The sequence below is a fragment of the Geotrypetes seraphini genome, chromosome 4 (assembly GCF_902459505.1).
Source record: "Geotrypetes seraphini chromosome 4, aGeoSer1.1, whole genome shotgun sequence".
Lineage (NCBI taxonomy): Eukaryota > Metazoa > Chordata > Amphibia > Gymnophiona > Dermophiidae > Geotrypetes > Geotrypetes seraphini.
In genome coordinates, this window is record NC_047087.1 from 45,774,689 (window position 1) to 45,793,445 (window position 18,757).

The window sequence follows — 18,757 nt, forward strand, 5'->3', positions numbered from 1 at the left end:
ATACAATTAAAGCAGCTTCCATCACTCCACAAAATCATACCAACTTACCACCTCTACCTCAAAGAATAAAACAGCCCAGGAATAAATGGGTCACAGTAGACTCAGGAAGACTGCGACATGTAACACAGAAACATCCACCTTCACTAATATTACCTCTACAGAATTCCTTTGCTCCACTAGTGCACTGCGATACTCAGGAAAACAGAAGGGAGGTGGGACTGGAACCAATGAAGGTAACTCAAGAGAACAAGCGCACCCTAAGTACAAATAAAAAAGCCAAAAACAGAAAACTATTACTGTTGGGGGATTCCATCATCAGAGGCATTAACCTTGGAACACAGGGCGAGGAGACCAAAATAGTGAAATGTCTTCCAGGATCCTCAGCTACCAGGAGTTCCAGGCAAATACTGACTATAATTAAGGAAGAAACTAAGGATTTTAACACTGATGTTGTTATCCATCTGGGAACAAATGACCTGGCCAACAACTCCACACTTGCAGCACAGAAAGCTTTTCGGGAGCTTGGTGAGGGCGTGAAACCTTTTGTAAAGACTTTAGCTTTTTCTGAGATACTGCCTGCATATAGAAAAGGAGAGCAAAGAGTGAAAAACACAGAGGACCTTAATAGATGGCTCAGAGCCTGGTGTCATCAAGAAGGCTTCAGGTACATAGGAGGATGGGGAAATACATGGAAGGACAAGAAGCTATATTGCACTGATGGGCTACATATTACTACAGCAGGAAAAAGAAACCTTGCAGAGAAATTTAGACAATATTTTTCTAGGCATTTAAACTAGAAGGTGGGGGTGGTGTATGTACGAAGGACAATTATAGAGACCACCCCCGGCAAAAGAAAAGATGTGATAGTAGTAAAGGCTGCAACATAAGCAATATCAGCAACTCATTTCTTAGTATTGCAACGGAAAGTGAAACGACACAAAAATCCATACAAAAAAGGAGATTATCGCTGAAAAATAGCTGGAAAGCGATGACCACAAATGCTCGCAGTCTAAGCAACAAAGTTCATGATCTGCAAGCCCTGATATTAGAGGCAGATCTAGATATTGTTGCTATCACAGAGATATGGTTCAGTGAATCACATGGATGGGATGCAAACATACCGGGATATAATCTTTTTAGGAAGGACAGAGATGGTCATAAAGGTGGAGGAGTAGCTCTCTATGTAAAGATCAATATCCAAGCGACCGAAATGCAAGGGACCTGGGGAGAGGAAGAAGCGATATGGATTGCTCTGAAAAGAGAAGATGGAACTTCTGTCTACGTGGGTGTAGTCTACAGACCTCTGACTCAATCGCAGCAAATTGATAAGGATCTGATTGTGGATATCCAAAAGTTTGGAAGGAAAGAGGAGGTTCTGCTGTTGGGAGATTTCAACCTGCCGGATGCGGACTGGAATGTTCCGTCTGCGGAATCGGAAAGAAGTAGGGAGATTGTGGATGCCTTTCAAGAGGCTCTGCTCAGACAAATGGTGACGGAACCCACAAGGGAAAAAGCGATATTGGATCTGGTCCTCACAAATGGAGAGAGTATCTCTAATGTTCGAGTGGGTGCTCACCTGGGTAGTAGCGATCATCAAACGGTTTGGTTTGATATAACGGCTAAAGTGGAGAGCGGCCGCACGATACTTAAAGTCCTAGATTTCAAACGTACGGACTTTAATGCAATGGGAAAGTACCTGAAGAAAGAGCTGTTAGGATGGGAGGACATAAGAGAAGTGGAAAGACAGTGGTCTAAGCTGAAAGGAGCGATAAAAATGGCTACGGACCTTTATGTGAAGAAAATCAATAAAAACAAGAGAAAAAGGAAGCCGATATGGTTCTCCAACCTAGTGGCTGAGAAAATAAAGGCGAAAGAGTTGGCGTTCATGAAATATAAAAAAACCCAAGAAGAGGAGAGCAGAAAGGACTACAGGGTGAAACTGAAAGAAGCCAAGAGAGAGATACGTTTGGCAAATGCACAGGCGGAAGAACAAATGGCTAAAAATGTAAAAAAGGGAGATAAAAATTTTTTCAGATATATTAGTGAAAGGAGGAAGATAAAAAATGGAATTGCTAGGCTAAAAGATGCTGGGAACAAATATGTGGAGAGTGATGAGGAGAAAGCAAATGTGCTAAACAAATACTTCTGTTCTGTGTTCACAGAAGAAAATCCTGGAGAAGGACCGAGATTGTCTGGCAAAGTTACACGAGAAAATGGAGTAGATTCTGCGCCGTTCACGGAGGAGGGTGTTTATGAGCAACTTGAAAAACTGAAGGTGGACAAAGCGATGGGACCAGACGGGATCCATCCCAGGATACTAAGGGAGCTCAGAGAGGTTCTGGCGAGTCCTATTAAAGACTTGTTCAACAAATCTCTGGAGACGGGAGTGATTCCTGGGGATTGGAGGAGAGCGGATGTGGTCCCTATTCATAAAAGTGGTCACAGGGATGAAGCAGGAAACTACAGGCCGGTGAGCCTCACTTCAGTTGTTGGAAAAATAATGGAAGTGTTGCTGAAAGAAAGGATAGTGTATTTCCTCGAATCTAATGGGTTACAGGATCCGAGGCAACATGGCTTTACAAAAGGTAAATCGTGCCAAACGAACCTGATTGAATTTTTTGATTGGGTAACCAGAGAGCTGGATTGAGGACATATGCTAGATGTAATTTACTTGGATTTCAGCAAAGCCTTTGATACAGTTCCTCATAGGAGGCTGTTGAACAAACTTGAAGGGCTGAAGTTAGGACCCAAAGTGGTGAACTGGGTCAGAAACTGGCTGTCGGACAGACGCCAGAGGGTGGTAGTTAATGGAAGTCGCTCGAAGGAAGGAAAGGTGACTAGTGGAGTCCCTCAGGGTTCGGTGCTGGGGCCAATCCTGTTCAATATGTATGTAAGTGACATTGCTGAAGGGTTAGAAGGAAAAGTGTGCCTTTTTGCAGATGATACCAAGATTTGTAACAGAGTAGACACCGAAGAGGGAGTGGAGAATATGAAAAAGGATCTGCAAAAGTTAGAGGAATGGACTAATGCCTGGCAACTAAAATTCAATGCAAAGAAATGCAGAGTAATGCATTTGGGGATTAATAATAGGAAGGAACCGTATATGCTGGGAGGAGAGAAGCTGATATGCACGGACGGGGAGAGGGACCTTGGGGTGATAGTGTCCGAAGATCTAAAGGCGAAAAAACAGTGTGACAAGGCAGTGGCTGCTGCCAGAAGGATTCTGGGCTGTATAAAGAGAGGCGTAGTCAGTAGAAGGAAGAAGGTGTTGATGCTCCTGTACAGGTCATTGGTGAGGCCCCACTTGGAGTATTGTGTTCAGTTTTGGAGACCGTATCTGGCGAAAGACTTGAGGCAGTCCAGAGGAGGGCGACGAAAATGATAGGAGGCTTGCGCCAGAAGACGTATGAGGAGAGACTGGAAGCCCTGAATATGTATACCCTAGAGCACAGGTGTCAAAGTCGGTCCTCGAGGGCCAGAATCCAGTCGGGTTTTCAGGATTTCCCCAATGAATCTGCATGAGATCTATTTGCATGCACTGCTTTCAATGCATATTCATTGGGGAAATCCAGAAAACCCGACTGGATTCCGGCCCTCGAGGAGGGACTTTGACACCCCTGCCCTAGAGGAAAGGAGAGACAGGGGAGATATGATTCAGACATTCAAATACTTAAAGGGTATTAATGTAGAACAAAATCTTTTCCAGAGAAAGGAAAATGGTAAAACCAGAGGACATAATTTGAGGTTGAGGGGTGGTAGATTCAGGGGCAATGTTAGGAAATTCTACTTTACGGAGAGGGTAGTGGATGCCTGGAATGCGCTCCCGAGAGAGGTGGTGGAGAGTAAAACTGTGACTGAGTTCAAAGAAGCGTGGGATGAACACAGAAGATTTAGAATCAGAAAATAATATTAAATATTGAACTAAGGCCAGTTACTGGGCAGACTTGCACGGTCTGTATCTGTGTATGGCCGTTTGGTAGAGGATGGGCAGGGGAGGGCTTCAATGGCTGGGAGGGTGTAGATGGGCTGGAGTAAGTCTTAACAGAGATTTCGGCAGGTGGAACCCAAGCATAGTACCGGGTAAAGCTTTGGATTCTTGCCCAGAAATAGCTAAGAAGAAAAAAAAATAAATAAATTTTAAATTGAATCAGGTTGGGCAGACTGGATGGACCATTCAGGTCTTTATCTGCCGTCATCTACTATGTTACTATGTTTTTACTTTCTCCCATTACCAGCCCTCCCATCGTTTAGCTGTACATCGGGTTTCTGTTTCCTACAGGCAAGACTTTACATTTCTCTACATTAAACTTCATCTGCCATTTATTTGCCCACTCTCCAGTTTGTTCAGGTCCCTTTGTAGCTCTTCACAGTCCTCTTTATTCCTAACCCCACTAAAAAGTTTTGTGTTGTCTGCGAATTTTATAACTTCGCACTTTAGCCCTGTTTCTAGATCATTTATGAATACATTGAACAGCAGTGGTCCGAGTACCGACCTCTGCGGAACACCACTCATGACCCTTCTCCAGTTCGAATAGTGGCCCTTTACTCCTACCCTTTGCTTCCTACCCAACCAAGTTTTGATCCATCTATGTACATCCCCTTCCACCCCATGGTTTTTTAGTTTCCTAAGTAGGCATTCATGGGGTACCTTGTCGAAGGCTTTTTGGAAATACAAGTATACAATGTCTATGGGGGTCCCATAGACATTGCTTGTTTATTCCTTCGAAGAAGTGAAATAAGTTCGTTAGGCACAATCTTCCCTTGCACAAGCCATGTTGGCTTGTTTTCATCAGTTTATTCCTTGAAAAATCAACATCAATGCCTTAAATACAATTTTGCTCTTAATAGGCAACCAATGCAGTTGCTACAAGAGGAAGGTAACATGTTCAAACCTACCACCTCCACAAATAAGCCAGGCAGCAGCATTTTGTTTCACCTGCAATGCTCTATATCGATGTTCAGAACCCAGACACTGAATACACCAATTATGTGGTCAGAGCCTGAGATAGTCCAATTATATCTATAGCATTTCTTAAAGCTGCTCGGTAACATCTTTGACATGGTAGGGGAAAATGACAGAGGCTAAATCAAAGGGCTCAAAGGTCCAAGGAACTCAAATGAAAACAATCGATACTACCAGGTAAGAATAAAGGTCAGGGTAGCCCGAAGACCAAAAAAGTAACAAAATGAAACCAAAGTTGAAAGAAATACTGAACACAGTAAAAACAAAGAATTATGATAAAAACTATAAAAAATGAAGATGGGAAGACACAAAAATAAACAAAAAAGCTTGATGCACTGAAGAAAAAAACTGAAGACACAGCTTCTCAGCGCTATGGGAAACAAAGAACTGATGGTCCCATGTGTTGGCATCGGACGGGAAGACAGCTGCACATGCACGGTATGAGCGCTGTCTAAAGATTTAAAGTGACAGTGAACTTGGCAGGATCTGTACTAGGTTCCATGGATGAAATCACCCACATGTGAGAATATTATGCCTGCTTGTCCTCAGAGAACAATATTATGCACAATATGTATGAAAGACACCAACATAAAACAGAAATTCCTTTCCTCTCTAAGAAGTGCTACCCTTTAATCAAAGCAACAGTAACATTTCACAGGTGATCCTACCGGTATTAATTTACTATATGTCTAACAGTTATTCACAATCTATCATTTAATTTGCTGTTAAATGGCCTCTTTTCTCAGACCACCACATGGAGCCATTATTTAACTAGCATGAGTTCTATTAACACTAGAGTTTAGAGAGGAAAGCAATTTGCTCCTAGAAACCAAACATTTAGAATACGTACCACTTTAATATAAGGAAGTTTTAAGGAAAAAAGTGTAGATTTTAAGTATCTTGCTGATTTATGCATTTGACATTATCACAAAATTATGAAAATTGGGAATACTATTTGAATCTCACTTTGTTCTTACTGCCTCCAAAATTCAGGAGTAAATCTTCCTAGAATGGGGCTAATCAAGCAAAATACAGTTTACCTTACAAGCACATTTAAGTAGAGAAGCCAGTGCTTGAAGCAAGATACGTACAATGGCCTATTACAAATTTGAGGACACAGCATTGTAAGATAAGCAACAGAGTGACTAGAAGGGATATTACTTGAGATTTTGGTTAAAGCAAAGTTGCTTACTTGTAGAAGGTGTCCTGAGGACAGAAGGATATCAGTCCTCATATGGACAGAACCCAAGTCAACACAATAACTAAGAATCTTCCAGAGCTTTCAAATGTGCTCCACTAAGCCTCATGAGGACATCCTGTATCAAGGCATTAGCACAAGGCAACCCATCAATTCAATGTACATTTATAAAACCCCAGCTCTCTGGAAAGGTGGAGGGTTATTATGAGAACTGACATCCTGCTGTCCTTGAGAATGCCAGCTTTACTTTCTCCAAGGACAAGCAGGATAGCAGTCACTGCATATAGAATCCTTGGCTAGAGGATGGTGTTGAAACAAAAAATGTAAAATATATATACCGTATACTCGAATATAAACCTATCTGAATATAAACTAAAGTACCATTTTTGGCCCACTTTATGAGAAAAATGGTAACTTGAATATAAACCTTGTGATGCCCTACCACCCTCCCTCCTAGTAGTCTTATCCTTTCACCACCGCTGCAAGCCTGCCCCAAACCGGCAGATTTTGCTGCTGCGATCAGGGCATGCCCACACACTATCCATGCCCCAACCCCACCAGATCATCAGCTACTGCTCACTCCCAAGCTCACCCCCTTCTGTGCACCACCGGAATGTCAGCTAGCTCTACTTTCCTCCCTAGTAAGCGAGACTAACATCCCCCAAGGCCTACCGCAATATCCTGGTGGTCTAATGGCGAGTTGAGACAGGAGCGGTTCCCACTCACTCCTGCCCATTCTTCCTCCGCAATAAAAATGGCCACCGGGGAGAGTAAAAGGATGGACTCCAAGTCCTTGTCATCCATTTCGTGTACCACCTGGGTCCCCGAAACCTGAGCATGGCTGGCGAAAATGGACCCCACGCCCTTAGAGGGACACAACCCTGGTATTAGGCTTGCCGACATCCCCAAGGAACAGTTTCAGCTGTTGTTGCTTAAATAAGCATCATACATCATGTGAATAAAATCTGAGGCAAAACCCAGGACAGGAAATCCAGAGGGTTCTGCCTGAGCTTCCCTGGGTGCCTTCTTGGCCTCGTCTGACAGCACACACTTAAGCTTCGCAGGGGACACACAGTCACCTTTTTCTGGCTTGTGCTGTAATTTCAAACCCAGGAAACGCTTCACTGAGTCTCAAGCTTCCCATAGGCCCCTGTCCCCCCTTGCATACAGAACCGCACTCCGATAGGCATCCGTCGCAATTTGGGCATTAATCCAAAGCAGAGAATGACATGGTGGCTGTTACCTGCGGCTAGCCACTGGTAGACGCGGGTAACCTGCTGAAATGGTGGGGAAAAGAAAGTGCTCACTGCGGGTATGGGGAAAAGGCCATCCACCACCCTGTGCAGCGGTGAATGGCCTTGTCTCCGCAGTTAAGGGAGGGACCACGCACGGTCACCAATGGCATGCAGCCCCCTCCCTCCTTCCCAATCGCCGCCGCATCTATCTTCCTCCCTCCTTCCTACCTACCAATAACCGCCGCATCTATCTCTCTCCCTTCCCCTTACCTTCATAGCGCGTTTTAATTATCTAAACCAGTGTTTCTCAACCTGTGGTAAGCGTGCCTCAGGGGCTCAGGGGGTACGTGGGCTGGCCATCTCCTGAGATCTCTCCCTGCCTGCCCCCAACCCCCCCGAGGCCATCACCACGGTTTCCTCCCTGCCCCACTTCCGAAGCCACCCTACCCCCTGACACCCTGCATTCCCACACACACACACCCTGCCGCCACTGCAACATGTACAGGCACGTCCTGCAACTGCACACAGCCAGCCCACAAGCCTTCCCCTGATGTAAATTCTGATGTCATAGAGATGATTCTGGGCCAGCCAATCGCTGCCTGGCTGGCTCGGAACCTTCTCTCTGACTTCGGGGGAAGGCCTGTGGGCAAGCCACGTGCAGTCGCTGCATGTGCTTGGCCTGTCCCTGTTGTTGCAGCAGCACGTGGGTGTGAATGGAGCGTGTCGGGTGGCAGGGACAGCTTTGTGGGTGGGGCAGGGAGGAATCGGCAGCGGTGGCTTCAGCATGGGGGGGCAGACAGGGAGAGAGGAAGAAAAATTTGGACTCATGGAGGGACAGAGAGAGATGTTGGTTGGGGAATGGAATGAGGTCTGGAGGAGAGGAGGCAGAAAGCACAGTTACTTACCGTAACAGGTGTTATCCATGGACAGCAGGTAGCTATTCTCACATATGGGTGACGTCATCAACAGAGCCCGGATGCGGACGCCCTCACAAGCAGAAGTTTCGAGTCGACTGCACCACACATGTGCGAGTGCCTTCCCGCCCAGCGTAGGGCGCGTCTCCTCAGTTCAGATAGCTAGAAGAGAAGCCAACCAGGGGAGGTGGGTGGGTTGTGAGAATATCCGGCTACTGTCCCTGGATAACACCTGTTACGGTAAGTAACTGTGCTTTATCCCAGGACAAGCAGGCAGCCTATTCTCACATATGGGTGACCTCCAAGCTAACCAGAATGGGATGGTGGGAGTGTTGACAATTTAGGAGAATATATTTTATAATACTGTTTGGCCAAACTGTCCATCCCGTCTGAAGAAAGTATCCAGACAATAGTGAGAAGTGAAGGTATGAACCGAGGACCAAGTAGCAGCCTTACAAATTTCCTCAATAGGAGTAGATCTGAGGAAAGCAATTGAAGCTGCCATAGCTCTAACTTTATGGGCTGTGACTCTACTATGTAGGGGTAATCCAGCCTGGGCATAGCAGAATGAGATACAAGCAGCCATCCAGTTGGAGATGGTATGCTTAGAAATAGGATGTCCGAACTTATTTGGATCGAAGGAGACAAAAAGTTGAGGAGCAGTTCTGTGTGGTTTGGTGCGTTTCAAATAGAAGGCCAAAGCACGTTTACAGTCCAGAGTATGAAGAGCTACTTCTCCAGGATGAGAATAAGGCTTTGGAAAAAACACTGGAAAAACAATGGATTGGTTGAGATGAAATTCCGAGACCAATTTAGGGAGGAATTTAGGATGAGTACGAAGAACCACCTTGTCATGATGTGGATCAGCAATTAAAGCTTGCAGCTCACTGATTCGTCGAGCAGAAGTGAGGGCTATGAGAAACACCACTTTCCAAGTGAGGTACTTCAGATGAGCCTTATCAATTGGTTCAAATGGAGGCTTCATCAATTGAGCAAGGACAACATTGAGGTTCCAAACCACAGGAGGGGGTTTGAGAGGAGGTTTGACATTGAAAAGTTCTTTCATGAATCTGGAAACCACCGGAAGAGCAGAGAGGGGTTTCCCTTCAATAGGCTGATGGAAAGCCACAATTGCACTGAGATGGACTCGGATAGATGTAGACTTGGGGCCAGAATTGGATAAGTGCAAAAGATAGTCCAAAACAGAAGATAAGGAGGAATGCCGAGGCTCCTTATGATGAGAAAAACATCATGTAGAAAATCTAGTCCATTTTTGGTGTCTAGTGGTAGGCTTCCTAGAAGCTTCTAAAACATCTCGTACAGATTGAGAAAACTGAAGAGGGGTTATGTTGAGAGGTACCAAGCTGTCAGGTGTAGAGACTGCAGGTTGGGATGAAGCAGAGATCCTTGACTCTGTGTAAGCAGAGAAGGAAAAACTGGTAGAAGGTATGGCTCCCTGGTGCTGAGTTGAAGTAGAAGGGAGTACCAAGGTTTCTCGGCCACCGAGAAGCAATCAGAATCATGGTGGCAAAGTCGTTCTTCAACTTGACCAGAGTCTTGAGAATGAGTGGGAATGAACAGAGAAAGAGATTCATCCATTCCAAAAGAAAAGCGTCTGCCTCAAGGCAATTAGGAGAATATATCCTGGAGCAGAACTAAGACAGTTTGTGGTTGTGAGAAGCTGCAAAGAGATCTATCTGCAGCGTTCCCCACTGTGAAAAGATGTGATGAAGAGGCGAGGAATGGAGTGTCCATTCGTGAGGTTGGAGAAGACGACTCAAGTTGTCTGCCAAGAAATTGTTCGCCCCTTGGATGTAGACAGCTTTGAGGAAGGTGTTGTGATGGATTGCCCAGTTCCAAACCTTCAGAGCTTCTTGACAAAGGGAGGAAGATCCCGTCCCTCCCTGTTTGTTGACATAGTACATGGCGACTTGGTTGACAGGACTACCTGGTCGTGCAGAAGATGTTGAAAAGCATTGAGAGCCTTGAAAATCGCTCTGAGTTCCAACAGATTGATGTAACACTGACAATCCGTACTGGTCCAGTGGCCTTGAGTACGGAGACCATTGAGATGAGCGCCTCAAGCGTAGGTCGAGGAATCTGTGGTGAGGACCTTCTGATGAGGGGGCGTTTGAAACAGCAAGCCTCTGGAGAGTTGGGAAGAGAGCATCCACCAACAGAGAGACTGCTTCAAGGAAGGAGTGACAGTTATGTGTCGAGATAGAGGGTCGCAAACCTGTGTCCATAGAGATGCCAGGGTCCACTGAGGAATTCTGAGGTTAAGTCTGGCAAAAGGAGTCACGTGTACTGTCAAGGCCATGTGACCCAGAAGTACCATCATGTGTCTCGCTGAGATGGAAGAGCGGGAAGACACTGTATGACAGAGTTGCAGGAGAGCTTCCAGATGTTGTTGCAGAAGGAAAGCTCCGAGTTGGACAGTGTCCAGAACAGCGCCAATGAATTGTAGATTCTGAGAGGGTTAAAGTTGAGATTTGGGAAAGTTGATTTCGAATCCCAAGCATTGTAGAAACCACGTAGTCCATTGGGTCACTACAATAATCCCCTGAGATGTTGAATCTTTGATGAGCCAGTCATCTAGGTAGGGGAATACCTGAAAACCATGGTTCCTTAGAGCTGCTGCTACCACTACAAGGCTCTTGGTGAACACTCTGGGAGATGAAGCCAGGCCATAAGGCAGCACTCTGTACTGATAAGACAGATTCCCCACCCGAAATCTGAGGTATTGGCGGGAGGCCGGATGAATGGGAATATGAGTATAAACCTCCTTGAGATCCAGAGAGCATAACCAGTCGTTCTGATCTAGGAGGGAATACAGGGATGCCGGGGATAGCATGCAAAATTTTTCTTTGACTAAAAATTGGTTGAGAGCCCTGAAATCCAGAATGGGTCGCAGATCGTCTGTCTTCTTTGGAACAAGGAAATAACAGGAGTAAAACCCCCTGTTCTGCTGTTTCAAGGGAACTGGTGCGATGGCATGGAGACGAAGCAGAGCTTGAGCTTCCTGAAGAAGAAGGGCGGTCTGGGATGGGCTGGAAAGATACTCTCTTGGAGGAAGCTCTTGTGGAATCTGAGTGAAATGAAGAGAGTATCCTTCCCTGATGATGGACAGCACCCAGAAGTCGGATGTGATTGTCTCCCATCGGTGGTAAAAATGATGGAGATGACCTCCAAGAGGGGGAAGATAGGACAGAGACAGAACGGTGGAGGTTATGCTCTGTTTTAAACAATCAAAAAGGTTGTGTAGCCTTAGGTGCAGCAGAAGGATGAGATTTTTGTTGCTTCTGAGCAGGAGCTGGCTTTAGCATAGGTCTGACAAAAGAAAGAAAGGATTTGACATGCTCAGACAATTCTATGGTGGCTGCCTCAATGGATTCATCGAAGAGGTCATTGCCAGCACAAGGAATATTAGCCAAGGTGTCCTGAAAAGTAGGATCCATGTGAATGGTACGAAGCCAACGAGGCGGCGCATTGCAACAGAACAAACAGCCGCTCAGGCAGACCACTCGACAGCATCATAAGAAGACTGAAGGAGATGCAATCTGAGTTGTGATAGAAAAACTATGACATCTTGAAATTCAAAGTGCTTTTGAGTATGCAAATAACTCAAAAATTTAGGCAAAAGAAGTAATAAAATTAAAAGTATAATTAGGGACTTTAGAAGACATCATAGCATTTTGAGAGACGCGATGTCCAAATTCGTCCATAGTCTTCCCATCCCTTCCAGGAATGCAATGTGCCTGGAACAGCTGGAATGGTATGAGGAGATCCGGTAATGTCCTGCCTGGAGAAGGACTCGAGGACGTCAAGGCAGCCTGGGTCGAAGATGAAACTTCGTCTGGAAAAAAGGCATTAAAAGAATAGGGAGATATGGATGAGGTAATCGAGGCCGCTGAGTTGGCGAGGTGTGGAAATGGATACTCGATCGAGGAGTTGATGGTCTAGGAGATGCAGGTGTAGATCGAGGCTTAGTGGAAGACAGGCGCTTCTTAGAAGAAGAGCGATGCCTGGAAGCATGCCTCAAACGTCGATGAGAACTGTGCTTGGAAGCAGATTTCGAAGGTCAAAGAGCCTTCGCCCCGGCGATAGAAACAGGCGATGCCACCAGGGAATGGATGGGGCTTGGAGCTGTGGATCGAAGCTCCAGAGGCTGGATGGAGGAATCTTGATGCACTCCCAAAGACTCTGCTCCTTGCATGGAGGGTGAGGAGTCCTGTCGAGGCACATGCAAAGACTCTGCTCCTTGCTTCACATGCTGAGATGCCAGACCAGACACTCGCAAAGACTGTGCTCCTTGCATCGAGTGTGACTATGTCTGACTAGACACTCGCAAAGACTCTGCTCCTTGTATCGAGTGTGCATATTCCAGGATATACACTCGCAAAGACTCTGCTCCTTGCATCGAGTGTGCATATGCCAGACCAGACACTCGCAGACTCTGCTCCTTGCATCAAGTGTGTATATGCCAGACCAGACACTCGCAAAGACTCTGCTCCTTGCATCGAGTGTATATATGCCAGACCAGACACTCGCAGACTCTGCTCCTTGCATCGAGTGTGTATATGCCAGACCAGATACTCGCAAAGACTCTGCTCCTTGCATCGAGTGTATATATGCCAGACCAGACACTCGCAAAGACTCTGCTCCTTGCATTGAGTATATATATGCCAGACCAGACACTCGCAAAGACTCTGCTCCTTGCATCGAGTGTGTATATGCCAGACCAGACACTGGCAAAGACTCTGCTCCTTGCATAGAGTGCGAATCTGGAGCTCGGGACAGAAGCAAAGACTCTACCTCACGCGAGACTGCTGATTTTCCAGCTGAAGTAGAAGAGGCATTGTTGAGGCAGAACTATATTTGCTCAATAACTGAACAAATTGCTGCCCAAACATGGTCTGGAAAGAAGCCGGCAAGGATGGATCCGCGTCTGAAACCGGACCACTTGCCTTGGCTGGAGGTTCCACTGAGGCAGTGGAATGTGCTTCGACTTGGAAGTCTTAGGCACCTGAAACACCACCGGTGGAACTGTCTGCTGCACTAGCTCACCTGAGAATACAGGGGAAGATACAGCAATCATCATCGAAGAAAGAGCCGTTACAAACGAGGAAGGGGTGATGAGACTCGAGGTCAAAGCAGTGGAGGCCGGTGGACTCTCGGTCGAAGTCGAGGCCGGGGTCGACTTCAGAGTCGAGGAAGAAGTGGATTCCATCTGGAAGAGCCTCTCCACTGAAAGTAGACGACATGTAAGCACAAGGTTGAAGAGCAGCACAGCGGTTGCACGACTTCAGTTGATGGTGAGGCCCAAGGCACTTAAAGCACTTAAGGCACCTGGTATGTGGGTCCGGGAGAGAAATCGCACGCTGACACTGGCTACACTTCATGAAGCCGGTAGCTGGCCGGGACATAGAAGGAAAAACAGCCGCTGTAAGGTCGAAGCCCGTGGGCTGCGTCCGAGCGGCCTGCCCCGGTAACCAGACGGAAGAAAGAAAATTTTTTTTTTTAAACATGAAATAAAAGAAACACAGCGATTCGTGAAGAAAATAAACACAAACCACGAAGAGAGAAGGCACGAAGTTAGTTAGTTAAACGCAGAGAGTCAAAGATGGACTTCTCGTCTTCGCAGAAAACTGAGAACTGAGGAGACGCGCTCTATGCTGGGCAGGAAGGCATTCGCGCATGTGTGGTGCGGTCTACTCGAAATTTCTGGTTTCTTCAAGCAAGACTGCTTGTGAGGCGTCCGCATCTGGGCTCCGTCGATGAAGTCACCCATATGTGAGAATAAGCTGCCTGTTTGTCCTGGGATAAAGAAAAATATAGGATGCACAGATAGAAGGAAATGCAACCAGAGACTCATGAAATCACCAGACAACAAAGGTAGGAAAAATTATTTTATTTTTAATTTAGTGATCAAAATGTGTCAGTTTTGAGAATTTATATCTGCTATCTATATTTTGCACTATATTTGTCTATTTTTCTATAGTTGTTATTGAGGTGACATTGCATATTTTAAAGTCATCTGCCTTGACCTCTTTGAAAAAACCCCCGAATATAAATGATAATTAACTTTTTTGCTGTGTAGTGTGCTTTGTGTTTTTTAAAATTTTGTGGTTACCATTATGTATTAGTAAGATTATATTGTGTGTATATAAAAATGGATGTAAGAAATTACATTACAATTGGTACTATTATTATGGGGTAGAGTCAGGGGTGGAACTTGGGTGGGGGTACTCAGTTGGTATTTGTTAGACTTAAGGGGTACTTGGCTTGAAAGGGTTGAGAAACACTGATTTAAACATTCTAAGTGGATAACAATGAACATAGTAAATCAAGACAGACTTAGAAGTTTGTGTCTATACAATCATATTGTTCTCTGTGATAATAAGCAGGTTTTTGATTTGTTGTGATACTTATACCTGCTTCCTCTTATTGCATTTGATTTTTTGACTATGTACCATATGTCATATCTTCATTTGGCTTAAACAATCTTTTTATGTTACTGCAATTGGCTTTTATGATCTGCACAGTTGCCTTATGGTTTGAATGAGTATGTCAGATTTCTATTAATAATAATAATCATAATAATAACCAGTCATACTAATTTTTTTGAATTGTTTACTTTTTGTATTTGATATTGTCTATATTCAGTATCTACTCCCTGAATGACTGTTGCTTCTAATCTTCAATGTGTACATGTATTACCTTGGTGTTTGGATTATTATGAATTGCAAATAATCAAGGCTGTCTATTCTGATATTTCCTTTATTGTATACTTGCATGCTTTTTGTTCTGTTGATCTTACTGAAACCTATTTTAATACCTAAGGGAAACAATGGTATACTGAAAAAATAAAAAAGGAAATAGAAGTCAAAAGAATATGACCCCCTACTATCCAGTAGCTTGAAGGAACCAGACATTATCTTCTCAACATCCCTAGCTATACTAACCTAGAGAAGGGGTGCCACACTTTTTTGGCTTGCGAGCTACTTTTTAAAATGACCAAGTCAAAATGATCTACCAACAATAAAATTTAAAAAAAACACAAAGCACACTGTATGCAGAGAAAATATTAATTATTATTTATATTTGAGGGGGTTTTCAAAGAGGTCAAGGCAGATTACTTTAAAATATGCAATGTCACCTCAGTAACAACTATACAAAAATAGACAAATATACCCCCTCACATTTTACTAAACCGCAATAGCAGTTTTAGCGTAGGGAGCTGAGCTGAATGCCCCGCGCTGCTCTCGACGCTCAGAGGCTCTCTGCGCTAAAATCCGCTATTGCGATTTAGTAAAAGGGGACCACAGTGCAAAATATAGACAGCAGATATAAATTATCAAAATGGACTCATTTTGATCACTAAGGGCTCCTTTTACAATGATGTGCTGGCGGTTTTAGTGCGCGCGCTAGGCAAAAAACTACCGCCTGCTCAAGAGCAGATGGTAGCGGTTAGCACACGTGGCATTTTAGCATGCGCTATTCCGCGCGTTAAGGCCCTAGCGCACCTTCTGTCGTCTGGAAACAGGCCCCCATGCCACCGTTGCCGCCGAGTTCTCCCTGTTTCCCGATGCCGCAACAGGCCAGCAGCCTTCCCCCCCGACGTCAATTTTGATGTTGGAGAGGAAGTTCCGACCTAGCCAGGCAGCGATTGGCTGGCCCGGAACTTCCTCTCCATCGTCAGAATTGACGTCGGGGGGGGGAGGGGAGGTTGGTTTGCCCGGCGCTTCTGAAGTCGCTGCTGGCCTGTTGTAGCATCGGAAAACAGGGAGAACGCAAAGGCAATGCGAGTCGCGATCGACTCGCGTTGCCTTTGCAATCGACTGATCGATTGCGATCGACCTTTTGGGCACCCCTGACCTAGAGGATATTCTATGCTCCTTGTTTCTATTAATGCTTGACTTTGAAAATAAGGAATACTTTATCAACTAATACATGCTGTCTTGCATGAAACCCGTTCATGGTTCAAAAGAGGTTGAAGTCTGCTGGTAACATAATAACATAGCAGGTAGGTAAAAGCCCGAATGGTCTATCCAGTCTGCCCAACCTTACCTCTCTTTAAATTACTGATTTAATTTAAATTTTCTTTTTTCTATGCTATTTCTGGGACAGAAACCAAAGCTCTATCAGGTACTGTGCTTAGGTTCCATCTACTGAAGTCTCCGTCAAAGTTTACTCCAGCTCATCTAAACCATCACAGTCATCGAAGCCCACCCCAGCCCATCCTCAATCAAATGGCTATATACGCACACAGACCGTGCAAGTCTGCCCAGTAATGCCCTTAGCTCTTCAATATATACCATTATCTTCTGATTTAAGATCATCTGTGTTCATTACACGCTTTTTAAACTCTGTCACCATTTTCCTCAACACCACCTTCCTTGGGAGCTCATTCCAGGCATCAACCACCCTCTCTGTAAAGAAGAATTTCCTTACATTGCTCTCGAGTCTACCACCCCTCAACCTCAAATTATGACCTTTGGTTTTACTATTTTCCTTTCTCTGGAAAAGATTTTGTTCTACGTTAATACCTTTCAAGTATCTGTACTTCTGAATCATATCTCCCCTGTACCTCCTTTCCTCTAGGGTATACATATTCATGGATTCCAGTCTCTCCTCATACATCTTTTAGCGCAAACCTCCTACCATTTTTGTCGCCCTCCTCTGGACTGCTTCATGTCTTCTTATGTCTTTGCCAGATACAGTCTTCAAAACTGAACACAAAACTCCAAGTGAGGCCTCACTAATGACCTGTACAGGGGCATCAACACCTTCTTTCTTCTACTGGTTACACCTCTCTCTATACAGCCACCTCCTTGGAACACTGTTTCTTTGCATTTAGCTCTTCGGACACTATCACTCCAAGGTCCTTCACCCCATCCGTGCATATCAGCCTCTCATCTCCCAGCAGATAAGGCTCCTTCCGATTACTGATCCCCAAATGCATTTCTTTGCATTGAATTTTAGTTGCCAGATATTAGACCATAATCTTTAACTGAGGTAGAAAAGACTATGCCATTCTCCCAAACTAAAAAGTCAAGTGCAGGTCTCAAAAAAAAAAGATGTCTTGTCTACAGTTGGAATAGAAAGCCGCTAGGGATACTTAGACCGAAAATGTCAAGAGAGGTGATAGATTTTAAAGAGCACTTGAAATATATTCAAAACAAAATTCTTGCATAACTGGTGATATATGCTACCAGCCATGCTGCTGCATTCTGCACCATCTGCAGGGATTTCAAAGTAGAGACCAAGACATAGGGTATTACAGCAATCAAATTGACTGATAACCAAAGACTGGATTGCTGACTGAAAATCATCCAAGCAAAATATCTGTTGTAGTCACACAACCATGTGAAGGTTAAAGAAGGTAGATCACACCATACTGCTAATCTTTACTCCATGAACAGCAGCAAATCTAGTACCACACTGAGCACTTCTATCTCACTCAAAACTCTAATGGGAGTCTTGTCTAGACTAATTGATATAGGAGCATCTTTAGATAGGGACTGGAAAAAAAGAGAATGCAGAAAAAAAACCGAGGCTAACTGCTAATCTGTTTGCCGATTTCCATGATACTATAGATACAAAATGATAAGACAGTTAAACAATTGCATCATCAACCACTGAATCAAGGAAAAGAAAAATTGCACATCATGGCTATACCAGCTGGCCTTTGAGTAATTCCTTCATGCTGCCTCTATTGACCTGCTGTTACCCTTATCCCTTTCTCCTCAACATCTTCTCTGAAACCTCCAGTCTTTCTTTTCTTTTTACTCTCTTGCAATCAGGTTTCTGCTCTTCCTTTCCCAATTTATACACATTTATATATATATATCGTAAACCATTTTGCTATGCCTTTGGATTTTATAATAATAATAATAATAGCAGCAGCAATGTGAAGACCTCCAATTGGCTCCTTCTGACAGATATTGCAATCAGTGGCCTAATGACTAATACTTAAGATACTGAACACATTAATCAAGAGGATGTGTTGCCAACTTATGTGGCTGCACTACGTGTACTTCTAGAAACAGAAGAGTTTCTCCTTTTGAAGCACCTAAGATGGAAAAAAAAAAAACCTGCCATAGCAAAATCAAATGACAATATTTTGAAAAATGAATTGAATACCATTCTGGGTACAAGTACTGGTAGAAGACTGCAGCCATGAAAAAAGAAATCTTGAAAGTCCTACAGAAAAGTCTTACCAAAAGGGAGAGGACATCAAACCGAGGGAGATCAATATGAAGAAAATCACTTTCAAGTCACATGTAAATAACATTTGGTGCAAGGAAACATAATTGTTGGGCTCTGTGGGAGAGGAAAACACACATAACTCAGACAGGAATTGTGTGAATGCTGTGGCATCCTACACATGGTCAATGGAGCATGTCTGAAAGTTCTGGAAGGATCATGAGTCATTGAGCTTTGT

The 18,757-nt window shown here is 44.4% G+C and overlaps 1 protein-coding gene across 2 annotated transcripts in view; it reads right to left on the reverse strand.

The window, feature by feature from the left end:
- The window catches only part of URI1 (URI1 prefoldin like chaperone), a 211,327-nt gene that overhangs the window by 139,378 nt on the left and 53,192 nt on the right, over positions 1-18,757 (reverse strand). The window lies entirely within an intron of this gene.